The sequence below is a fragment of the Vidua chalybeata genome, chromosome 24 (genome assembly GCF_026979565.1).
Source record: "Vidua chalybeata isolate OUT-0048 chromosome 24, bVidCha1 merged haplotype, whole genome shotgun sequence".
Lineage (NCBI taxonomy): Eukaryota > Metazoa > Chordata > Aves > Passeriformes > Viduidae > Vidua > Vidua chalybeata.
This window is the reverse complement of record NC_071553.1, coordinates 83,544-94,589: the sequence shown is the minus strand read 5'-3', so window position 1 is coordinate 94,589 and position 11,046 is coordinate 83,544. Positions and strand designations below refer to the sequence as shown.

General features: G+C 50.9%; 1 long non-coding RNA gene across 1 annotated transcript; it reads right to left on the bottom strand.

The window, feature by feature from the left end:
* Nucleotides 1-7,651: 7,651 nt before the first annotated feature.
* Nucleotides 7,652-10,266, bottom strand: LOC128799553 (uncharacterized). Its single transcript, XR_008434757.1, has 2 exons — nucleotides 9,907-10,266; nucleotides 7,652-7,847 (listed from the first exon to the last, which is right to left on the bottom strand). It is a non-coding gene; the product is annotated as an uncharacterized LOC128799553 (long non-coding RNA).
* Nucleotides 10,267-11,046: the final 780 nt, after the last annotated feature.

Sequence of the window (11,046 nt, the reverse complement as noted above, 5' to 3'; positions counted from 1 at the left end):
GAAGAAGTTACAGTAATGTTCAACCTGAGCATACCACTTTCTCACTGAGGCCCTCTGGGCCACCCCGTCAGGAGGGGGAGTCCCACTAGTGGCTGTCTTAATAACCTTGAAGGGGCCTCTCAATACAATTGGTTGTTTTTGTGCAATTTTTTCTACTTCTATGAAAGCTAAGATAACCATAAACAATCCTTTTTCCCGGGTAGTGTATCTTTTCTCAACATCTTTGGAACCACAGGAGTAAAAACCAACAGGTCTTGTCGGACCCTCAGGCCCCCGCTGCCATATGTGTACTGACAGCCCTGAGGAGGCAAATCCCCATTCCACCTGGAAAGGATCTGTAGGATGGATAGGGGTCACTGCTTGATGAGCTGTTGCTTCAAAAATCAGCAATTGCAATGCTGACTCCTGAGAAAGACTCCAATCCCATTTCACCCCTTTTCTCAACAAGTCATAAAGGGGAACAAATGGGTCCTTCTGCTTACTAGGAAATCTATCTGGTCTTTCTACAGGAGATACAGCTGCTATAGTTTTTTGAAGGAGAATTGCTGTAGGTTTGAGTGATTCTGGAAGCCCACAAATTAAAGGGGTCATTATCTTGGGCTTCACAGGTAATTGCATCAGGGATTCAAAGTCAGGAATTAATTTCTTTTTGTGAGTCATTTGCAGGCAAGCAGCTTTGTGCACATTTTCCAAGAGTTGATCGGGGGTACTGATTATAGCTATGGGATCTCCCCTTTCCAAGGGGCTTGTTCCCCTGGCCCAAAAAGCTGCATGCTGTGTCAGGGACCATGTGTCACGTTTATCTCCTGTTGTTAAGAAGACACCATGTCCCCAGTACCCACTGGCTTCCTGTTCAGTTAATTTAATTTGATCACCACCAGTGAGGGACACCCGGAAAACATATTCTGTTTCTGATTCATGTGGAGGGTGTCCATATTCCCTTTTAAGCTTAGCTAGCTCAGTGGCAGTGTTTAGTTGTGATGGTATGTGTTTGGTTGTGATGTGAGGTTGGAGATCATCATCACTGAGATAGCTATACACTGAGATAGTTTTAGTCAAGGGTCTCAAGTGATGGCAGCAACGTTCCCCACAATTACTTGCTGCTTCAAGTTCTTTATGAGGATAGATTTGTTTAATGTGAGGAGTTTCCTTCTCCTCTGTTTCTGTAGGGGAATCAGCATTGTGTGATTTGTTAACATGTTCTTGTATTAAGGCAGCTCGCAATGCATAAGTTACATTTCTTTCTTCATATAACTGTTTTTGTAAAATTTCTACTAGATTTTGAAGGGAGTCTATTATTATTTCTTGCTCACTTCTTCGTTGTGAGCGAGTTTCTACGGCTGCCATAAGACAAGCTCCCAAAACTGAGCATAAGATAGTTTTATTCTTGTATCATGTTGTAAAGAACATACTCTATCAACCACATTATCCAAATTAAACCAATTATTTTGTGCCCATTCCTCTCCTCCCGGAGAAGGTTTGGCATTGTATTTAGCTAGTAGAGCATAAAGCCCAACTTTGGCTTTATCATTAAGGTTATCACTCATTTTGTGAAGGGACCAAAACCACGACAGGGAGGTACAACTTAAGTTCCACAAAATTACACAGCCCTCGCTGTGTCGCCCTTCGCTTCCCTGGGTGGGTGAAAGGACAATAATCTGCCTGGGAGGCTCTGCTTAGTTTCTTCAAGTTGTCCCTTCCTTCCCAGACCAGATACACAACAACAACAAAACAAGTGTCCCGCCTTTTGCACTAAGGAATCTTTTATGAATTTCCAAAGACAGTGTGGGTGCCTTTTCAGCTGCAACCCTTCTGTCTAGACAGAAATCCTGTCCGTGACGCCAATTTTAATGTCACGATCCGCTTATTGCGGGGTGTCGTGATGGTTCTTTTCACCGATCCCAAAAGTGCAACCAAGGCAAACAACAAGGGACTATCAGTTAATCACAACAAATGCACCTTTATTAGGGGCCAAAACAGTAAATGCAATAGTGGGGATCAGAAAGGAGATAGAAGGATAGAGAGAGAGAGAAGAGGGGTATGGGAATAGCTACCAACACAGGCGAGATCCTCAGTGGTCCGGACGATGGGGATCCGTCTGTCGTGTCGGGGAAGTCTTCAAAGTTCTGGTCGACTCGGGGGTCCAATTATAGTCCACAGAGGAAAGAGGGGGGAACAAGTGTAACAATGAAAGTCCATTGTAATCGCCCTGAGGGAACAGGTGAGTCCACAGAAACCACCAAAGCAAGACGAATACAATGAAGAATAAGTCCATTTGAATCACTGAAGGGAAACAGGTCATGTCATTTGTGGTCAGACCACCAATTTCCCCTCCTCCCTATAGCAGGGGTCTCAGTCCTTGGGAGGAGGGTTCTCATTCTTTGTTTGTCACAGTGGTAACGAGGCAGATGAGGGGTCTTCAATGAAGGACCACGGGAGTCACCCCAAAAGTTCATTTGGCTTAAGAACGGAGATTAGAAGCAGGCCACGCATCAGGCTGTCCCGTGCTGGGTCCGTGTCAGGTCTTTGCCAAGTCCTTGCCAACTCCTTGCCAAGTTCTTGCCAGGCCTTGTTCGGAACAGCTAGCATGACGGTTCAGTGGTTGCACCTGCACTGTGTCCTGTTCTAAGCCGGAACTGCAGTGGAGGAAGGGATTCTTTCTCGTGGCAATCGGAAGGCAGAATGGAGAATGAGGGGCTTCAGACGGGCTCTTACAAATGGAAAATCTCCTTTCCCTTTATGAGGAGCAATGAATGAGGTCTGGCAGCTGTAGGATTTGCAGCTCTCAGGGAAGAGGGACCATTCAGTAACACATCTATGCAGTGCGTACCTGTGGATACAAATCTTGTATTTGTCTGAGGTGTCAAGGAGAAAAAATGTTAAAAAATGCCTTAAATAAAAACGTGGGTTTTGTATTTTTAATTGAGTTTCATTTCCCAAATGCACCTTAATGCAAACAATAAGTAAAAAATTAATTTCTCTCGGGAAAAAGCTATTAACAGAATGATTCTGTTTTAGCAGCATGTGAAGCTATGTAATTGCTTACACATGTATTGCTCCAGTGTGTGCTCCCAGTTGTTGAATAGTATCAAATTATAGGAATCAAAGAGAATCAACTATTTTTAAGGGAAATGTCTAGAAGCTACATACTGAAACATGATTAAAATTCAGGATTTCCATCTTACTCATCTAAATCAGCAATTTTAATCACATTATGCAAGTCAACCCACCCTCAAACACACTGTTGACTTCAAAATACCCCAAACTAAATAAGACAGAAGACCTTCCTTGAACAGCTGTAACATTTTTAAGTGTCAATGTCAATCTTTTTGTTGAAAACAGAGATGTTTTTCATGGTTTATTTATTAAAGCAGTGCATTTGTCCTGCTGTGCCATGAACCTGGGCTGCTGTGCCAAGAAGGGAGGGAAATCCCTGGAGCACCAAGAGCTGCTTAAACACATCGAGGCTGCAAGTTTTGCTCTGGGGTTCACATGCTCTTGGTTAAATCTTATTTAGTGTGCAGAGCAGGAGCAGGAAGGGTTTGTGTCTTGGCTGATGCAGACACTGTGATTTGGCTGTGTTGGATGTGCAGCTCATGAGCACCATGCCTGGGTTTGGTTTTATTTCCTTCTTGCTTATGTGACAGATGAGTGATGCCGTGGCTGACTCTCACAATTCAAAGGCAAATATCCTGTATATCTGTTAGGAGAAGTTTTACAGATTTATAGTTGTGTTTTATCCCCCTTGTGCTGTTATCAGGGGTGCCTGGGTTTGGGACATTTGGGAGGGTCGGCTCCTTACTGTGGCAGCACCTGACCTCCAGTCAAGGTGTCAGGAAGTGATCTCCAACACTGGGCAGAGCAGGAGGAGTCGATGGACAGAACTTTGGGGGAGATAAAGGGTTAAAAGGTGAAACCTCCACTGTGTGGATGAGCACATGGTGGGGAAAATCCTCTGCTCCCAACACTGTAATATTTTCTCTCTTCAGTCTTCTGTTGTATTTTTGATAAGGTTTAATAAACCTCTTAAATTTTTTGGAAGCAAGTAGTGTTTCTCACACTGAGAACAGGAATGGGAGGGCTGAGCCCCCCAGCCCTCCACCCTTCTGGAGCCTGCTCCCGTGCTTTCCTTTTGGGTGATTCCCTCAGAGGAATTCCGTCCACCTCCTTCCTCTCCCCTGGCAGGCGGGAGGCTGATGTGGCTGGATGCAACTGGAGCTCAGCTGTGCTCCCTGTCAGGGGCCATTCCCGGCTGTGTGACAGCCCAGAGCTGCTGCAGTCACTGCTGGGGCTGTGACCTGGCCTGCCCAGCGCTGGTGATACGGCCAGGAAAGCTTTGGGCTTTGGGGGGAGACAGCCAGCTGGGCCCTGGCTCTGCCCCTGAGCGCCTCGGTGTCTGCAGATGAGGGGATTGTCCTGCTGATCCCCTCCTGCCTCTTGCACAGCACGCTATGGCATTTCATCCTACAGCAGCTTGGCCTGGAAAGGACCTTAAAGCTCATCTCGTTCCACCTCCCTGCTGTGGGCAGGGACATCTCCCACTCCACCACGCTCTCATTGGCTGTGTTTTCCTTGCTGGCAGAGCCCTGTCCCGGTGTTGCCCGAACGGTGTTGCCCTTTTCATGGAGATCCTACAAACTCCTCTCTGACCAGCACGTCCCAGCTCCACCACCAGCAAGGAGCACAGATTGGTGATGACACAAAATTCCTGCAGAGCCCAACTTCCCAGCGTGGGAGGATGCTCCCATAGATAGACAGTGATTAAAGGTCCTATGTATCACAAGTTTAAGGAGCAGGAGGAGGTTGGGACATGTCCATGGAAAGCACTTCAAGTGTGGAGGAGGCACATCTAGCCTGTCCTCCCCTAAAATGGGGAGATAATCACACCTGTCCTCTCACATATCCAACCAATGCAACTTCCAGTGGGCGGGACTGATGGAGAGAAAGAGAGTCTGCCAGAAATGCAAACCTTGTTTTCATAGGAAATCCTCCAAGATGGATTTTCCTGCATTTTCTAAATGCATTTATACCTACTGGATGACTACAGGCTTTGAAATGTTTCTGTCTGAATTGTCACAAACATCCCAGTCTTACATAAGAAGCACCAGGTCCTTTGATCAGGGAAATGTCTCTTTGGTCTTGAACAGGGAGGGATCAATCCAGTTGTTCCTGAGACCAGAGCTTTTTGTCTGCAAGTACATGTATTTATTCTACAAAATAATTACCCTTGTCTTCCCTTTGGTAGGAGATGCTCCCTGTCTCCTGCAAGCTGTTACTCTATCCCAGGTATATGTTTAGGTAAAAAGAAGAGAGAAAGGAAAGGCTGAATAAGGAATCCTCAGGAGGGAGGAGGGTGAGCAGCTATGGTCTGTCTGTCCATCTGTGAGCAGCTCTGTGGCTGTTCAGCTGCAGCCTTGCTGTCCTGGGCAGGCAGAATTCCTGCACTGAGAGAAGAAGAAATGCCATCAAGAAGTAGTAACCAAATATTGCCTCCTCTTCACCCCAGTGCTGGGCTGGCCACTGAGATGTGTTTGTGCTGAACTGCTGAAAACCACTCTGAATTTCCAATCTTTTCTGAATTTAAAACCAAAGCTTAATGTATTCTGTGTATTTTTGTTGGCAGATAGCAGTGATCATAAATTCCTTTTAATACAGTATTTCCACACCAGCGCAGCCTTGATGTGCAGCGTACCTGGCTGTACTCAGCGGGATGCTTTGATTTCCCTTTGGCAGCTTCATTTTATTCTGTCTGCCCCAATCAGCAACAATTCCCCTTTCTCCATGTAGCCTCCAAATCCATTCCTGGTGTGAAGTTTTAGTGCTCTCCTAGGACCTGGGCCAGAAGAGAGGAAGGAACCAGTGTCTGCTGGGCTCAGGGTTCCACCTCCACTGTGGATCAGAGCCAGCCTGGCAGTACAGCGACACCTTTGGTGGCTCGGGTGGCATTTCTGGGAGGAAAAAGCAGCACCTTAGGGGTGCTGCTGGATGGGAGGAGCGTCAGTGGTGAATATCCCACTCCTCACAATATGGGATGAAGCTTTTCTCCCCTTCTCCCAGGGAGGAGCCTGTGCCTTCAGTTCCCAGTTCCTCCCAAAGCTGGAGTAATGCAGCGCTCTGAAATAACGTGACCTTTGTTTGTAGGTCAGGCGGTTCCTGCAGGGTCACACGTGCGGCTGACCCTGCAGACAGGAGAGAAAGAAGCCAAGCTCCCGGACAGAGAAACTGGGGAAAGTGACAGGAGGGAAGAGAGAAGAAGGAAAAGGTAGACATGCAAGGCATTGGGTTGGGTGGGCTGTGGCATTCATGACTTTTGTTAAAAGGCCAGGGTCCCTGGTGCACTCAGTTACTGCCTCTTCCTGGGACTCAGCTGCTGGGTTAGGAGCTCAGCAGTGCTGAAAGCAGAGCCCTGTCCTTTGTGATCCCTTTGGGATGGCAGTGGAGGTGCCCTTAGTGCACTTTCAGTGGCACCTTCATGGCTTCTCATGCGTCGACACCGGAACAAAATTGATAACATGGCTACTTTGAATGACATTTAGTCCTTTGAAATATCTGCAGCAACTGGTCTGAAAGTGCTTTCTGAGCCTCCCCCTTGGGATCAGCTGTGAGGGGCTGCGGGCTGGCCTGAGCCCAGTGCTGTGTCCCGCTGGGAGCAGCCCCACAGCCTCAGCTGCACACCAGGCACTGCCAGAGGCCCTGGAGATCACACCTGCCCTGCAGCCAGCTTTGTAAAGGTGTTTTAAACGTCAGCTGGTGATGACTTTCCCATTGGAACCCTTGGTTTAGTTCCTACGGGGAATTTCTCCCCTGAAGTAGGTGGGATTGCCCACTGCCATCTGTGATGGGGATACTTGGGGAGTGTGGGGATTTGAGGGCAGCTGCCCTGCAGGGGCTGAGCTTGGGGCCCTGTTGGGTTCATGGCCCCCAGCAACAGCAGCACCCAAAGGCCCAAAGCCCCCCGCCCCCTGCCCAGCACAGCCTGCCCTGCCCCTCCAGCTGTCAGCCGAGTGGGGGACAGGGGCCAGTGGCCGCTGCCAGCAGCAGGAATGGGGGCAGCGTGAGGATGCCCTGGCTTGGCTTTTGTCTCTTGATCGGTGCGGGCACAGGGCAGTGCAAGGCGGGCTGGCAAGCGAAGCCCGGAGCCTTTGGAGGCTCCAAGCCTTAAACATCAGCCCCTGCAGCAGCCCAGATCCGGGTCCCGCAGTTCCCAAGGCTGCCATGGCCTTCAGAGCATGAAGGTGGATTTGGCATGCCTGTGGCCCGATGCCGCCTCCCGGTCCAGGAGTCCCCGTGGCTCCAGCAGCAAGGGTGGCTGAAGGCTTCCTGCCTGTTTTGGGCCATTGCTGCAGGGGCCACTGCTGTCAGAGCCCCCTCTCTGCTGCTGACAGCTCTGCTCCTGGGGACACTGCTCTGGCCCAGCCCAGGAAGAGCAGCAGTGCCCAGTGCCAGGAGTGGTGTCGGTGGGACCCCCTGTGCACAGGGAGCCCCAGCCCCGGGGTGGCCGTGCCAGCCCCGCCAGGGACCTCCAGCCCCGGCAACCCAGAACAAGTGGAAAGCACAAGGGTGCAAACGCCGCCTGGGCCCAAAGGCATTGCAAAGAGAACTGAGATTTTAAAAAGAAACAGTACTTTTTTTCCCAAAGATAGGCAAAAGCTAGGATTTACAGAAGATGTTTTATTTGGACAATCCTTATAAAAACAACAGTCTACAGAACATGTTTACATGGCAGCCTATAGAGTAACAATCTACAGAACATGTTTACGTGGGTGCTTATAGACTAACAAACTACAGAACATATTTACATGGGTACCTATAGTCTAACAAACTTCCTAACGTATTTACATGGGTACCTATAGTCTAACAAACTTGCTAACATATTTACATGGGAGCCTATAGGGTCACAAACTTTAAAACATATTTACAGAAAACCTCTAAACATAGACCGTAAGTACAAAGGGGTCATATCAGTGTCCATCATCTCCCTCAGTCCTGGAGGAAAGGATGCAGCAGCGCTGGACTCTGCTGCCAGCAGTGGCTCAGGTGGGCTGGGCGTGGGAAGCATCTGCTTCTCTTGCTCGTGGGACTCCATCTTCATCCGAGGACCATGGGCTCCTCCTCATCCTTCTCATCAACCTCCATTTCCTCGATGTCGTCCTCCACGTCCACCTCCATGTCCTCGGCAGTGTCTTCTGTGTCCACCTCCATCATTTCTTCTCCATGCACCACCATGTCCACTTCCATCTCCTCCAGGGTGTCTCTGACCGTCTGCAAGAGGCAGCACAATCTCACGCTGGGCTTGCTGTCCCACCCCATCCATTCCCACATGGCTGCAGCCTGCCCAAGCAGGGTGCCCCCCTCCCTGGAATGGCACTGTACCTCCACTGGGGCAGCAGTGCCCATCCTGCCGGGATTGGCTTCAGAGCAAGCGTCAGGAAAAGCCCAGGCAGCAGCAACAGCTCGGCACTGACGGGCAGAGCGAAGGGCGAGGGAGAACTGGCCGCTGGCAGCAGGTGAAGTGTCTGCTGTGCTCGTTTCCAGGACCTGGACCTTCCTCCTGCAACACGCTGGGAGCTGTGATGTCACAGAAGTTTCAGGGCCACTCCAGACGGAGAGATGGGGATCATGGAATGATCAAATCCTTGAATGCTTTGGCTTGCAAGGGCCCCTAAGGATCATCTGCTTTCAACCTGAGCAACTTCCCACCACACCAGGTTGCTCTGGACCCTGTCCAAGCTGGCCTTGGATGTTCCTGGCGATGGGACATCCACAGCCTCTCTGCACTGCTCCCTGTGTCAGGGACAACCACCCTCCCAGGAAAGAACTTCTTCCCATCATCAAATCTATTCCAGCTCTTGCAGTTTGATCCCATTCCCCCTTGTCCTGTGACTACAGTTCCTGAGAAAGAGTCCTCCTCCCACTTCCCTGTAGTTCAGGCAGTTCCTGCAGGGTCCCACGTGCGGCTGACCCTGCAGACAGGAGAGAGAGAAGCCAAGCTCCCAGAGAGAGAAAATGGGGAAAGGGACAGGAGGGAAGAGAGGGAAAAGGTAGACGTGGGCCCATGGCCCCCAGCAGCAGCACCCACAGGCCCAAAGCCCCCCGCCCCCTGCCCAGCACAGCCTGCCCTGCCCCTCCAGCTGTCAGCCGAGTGGGGGACAGGGGCCAGTGGCCGCTGCCAGCAGCAGGAATGGGGGCAGCGTGAGGATGCCCTGGCTTGGCTTTTGTCTCTTGATCGGTGCGGGCACAGGGCAGTGCAAGGCGGGCTGGCAAGCGAAGCCCGGAGCCTTTGGAGGCTCCAAGCCTTAAACATCAGCCCCTGCAGCAGCCCAGATCCGGGTCCCGCAGTTCCCAAGGCTGCCATGGCCTTCAGAGCATGAAGGTGGATTTGGCATGCCTGTGGCCCGATGCCGCCTCCCGGTCCAGGAGTCCCCGTGGCTCCAGCAGCAAGGGTGGCTGAAGGCTTCCTGCCTGTTTTGGGCCATTGCTGCAGGGGCCACTGCTGTCAGAGCCCCCTCTCTGCTGCTGACAGCTCTGCTCCTGGGGACACTGCTCTGGCCCAGCCCAGGAAGAGCAGCAGTGCCCAGTGCCAGGAGTGGTGTCGGTGGGACCCCCTGTGCACAGGGACCCCCAGCCCCGGGGTGGCCGTGCCAGCCCCGCCAGGGACCTCCAGCCCCGGCAACCCAGAACAAGTGGAAAGCACAAGGGTGCAAACGCCGCCTGGGCCCAAAGGCATTGCAAAGAGAACTGAGATTTTAAAAAGAAACAGTACTTTTTTTTCCCAAAGATAGGCAAAAGCTAGGATTTACAGAAGATGTTTTATTTGGACAATCCTTATAAAAACAACAGTCTACAGAACATGTTTACATGGCAGCCTATAGAGTAACAATCTACAGAACATATTTACATGGGTACCTATAGTCTAACAAACTTCCTAACGTATTTACATGGGTACCTATAGTCTAACAAACTTGCTAACATATTTACATGGGAGCCTATAGGGTCACAAACTTTAAAACATATTTACAGAAAACCTCTAAACATAGACCGTAAGTACAAAGGGGTCATATCAGTGTCCATCATCTCCCTCAGTCCTGGAGGAAAGGATGCAGCAGCGCTGGACTCTGCTGCCAGCAGTGGCTCAGGTGGGCTGGGCGTGGGAAGCATCTGCTTCTCTTGCTCGTGGGACTCCATCTTCATCCGAGGACCATGGGCTCCTCCTCATCCTTCTCATCAACCTCCATTTCCTCGATGTCGTCCTCCACGTCCACCTCCATGTCCTCGGCAGTGTCTTCTGTGTCCACCTCCATCATTTCTTCTCCATGCACCACCATGTCCACTTCCATCTCCTCCAGGGTGTCTCTGACCGTCTGCAAGAGGCAGCACAATCTCACGCTGGGCTTGCTGTCCCACCCCATCCATTCCCACATGGCTGCAGCCTGCCCAAGCAGGGTGCCCCCCTCCCTGGAATGGCACTGTACCTCCACTGGGGCAGCAGTGCCCATCCTGCCGGGATTGGCTTCAGAGCAAGCGTCAGGAAAAGCCCAGGCAGCAGCAACAGCTCGGCACTGACGGGCAGAGCGAAGGGCGAGGGAGAACTGGCCGCTGGCAGCAGGTGAAGTGTCTGCTGTGCTCGTTTCCAGGACCTGGACCTTCCTCCTGCAACACGCTGGGAGCTGTGATGTCACAGAAGTTTCAGGGCCACTCCAGACGGAGAGATGGGGATCATGGAATGATCAAATCCTTGAATGCTTTGGCTTGCAAGGGCCCCTAAGGATCATCTGCTTTCAACCTGAGCAACTTCCCACCACACCAGGTTGCTCTGGACCCTGTCCAAGCTGGCCTTGGATGTTCCTGGCGATGGGGCATCCACAGCCTCTCTGCACTGCTCCCTGTGTCAGGGACAACCACCCTCCCAGGAAAGAACTTCTTCCCATCATCAAATCTATTCCAGCTCTTGCAGTTTGATCCCATTCCCCCTTGTCCTGTGACTACAGTTCCTGAGAAAGAGTCCTCCTCCCACTTCCCTGTAGTTCAGGCAGTTCCTGCAGGGTC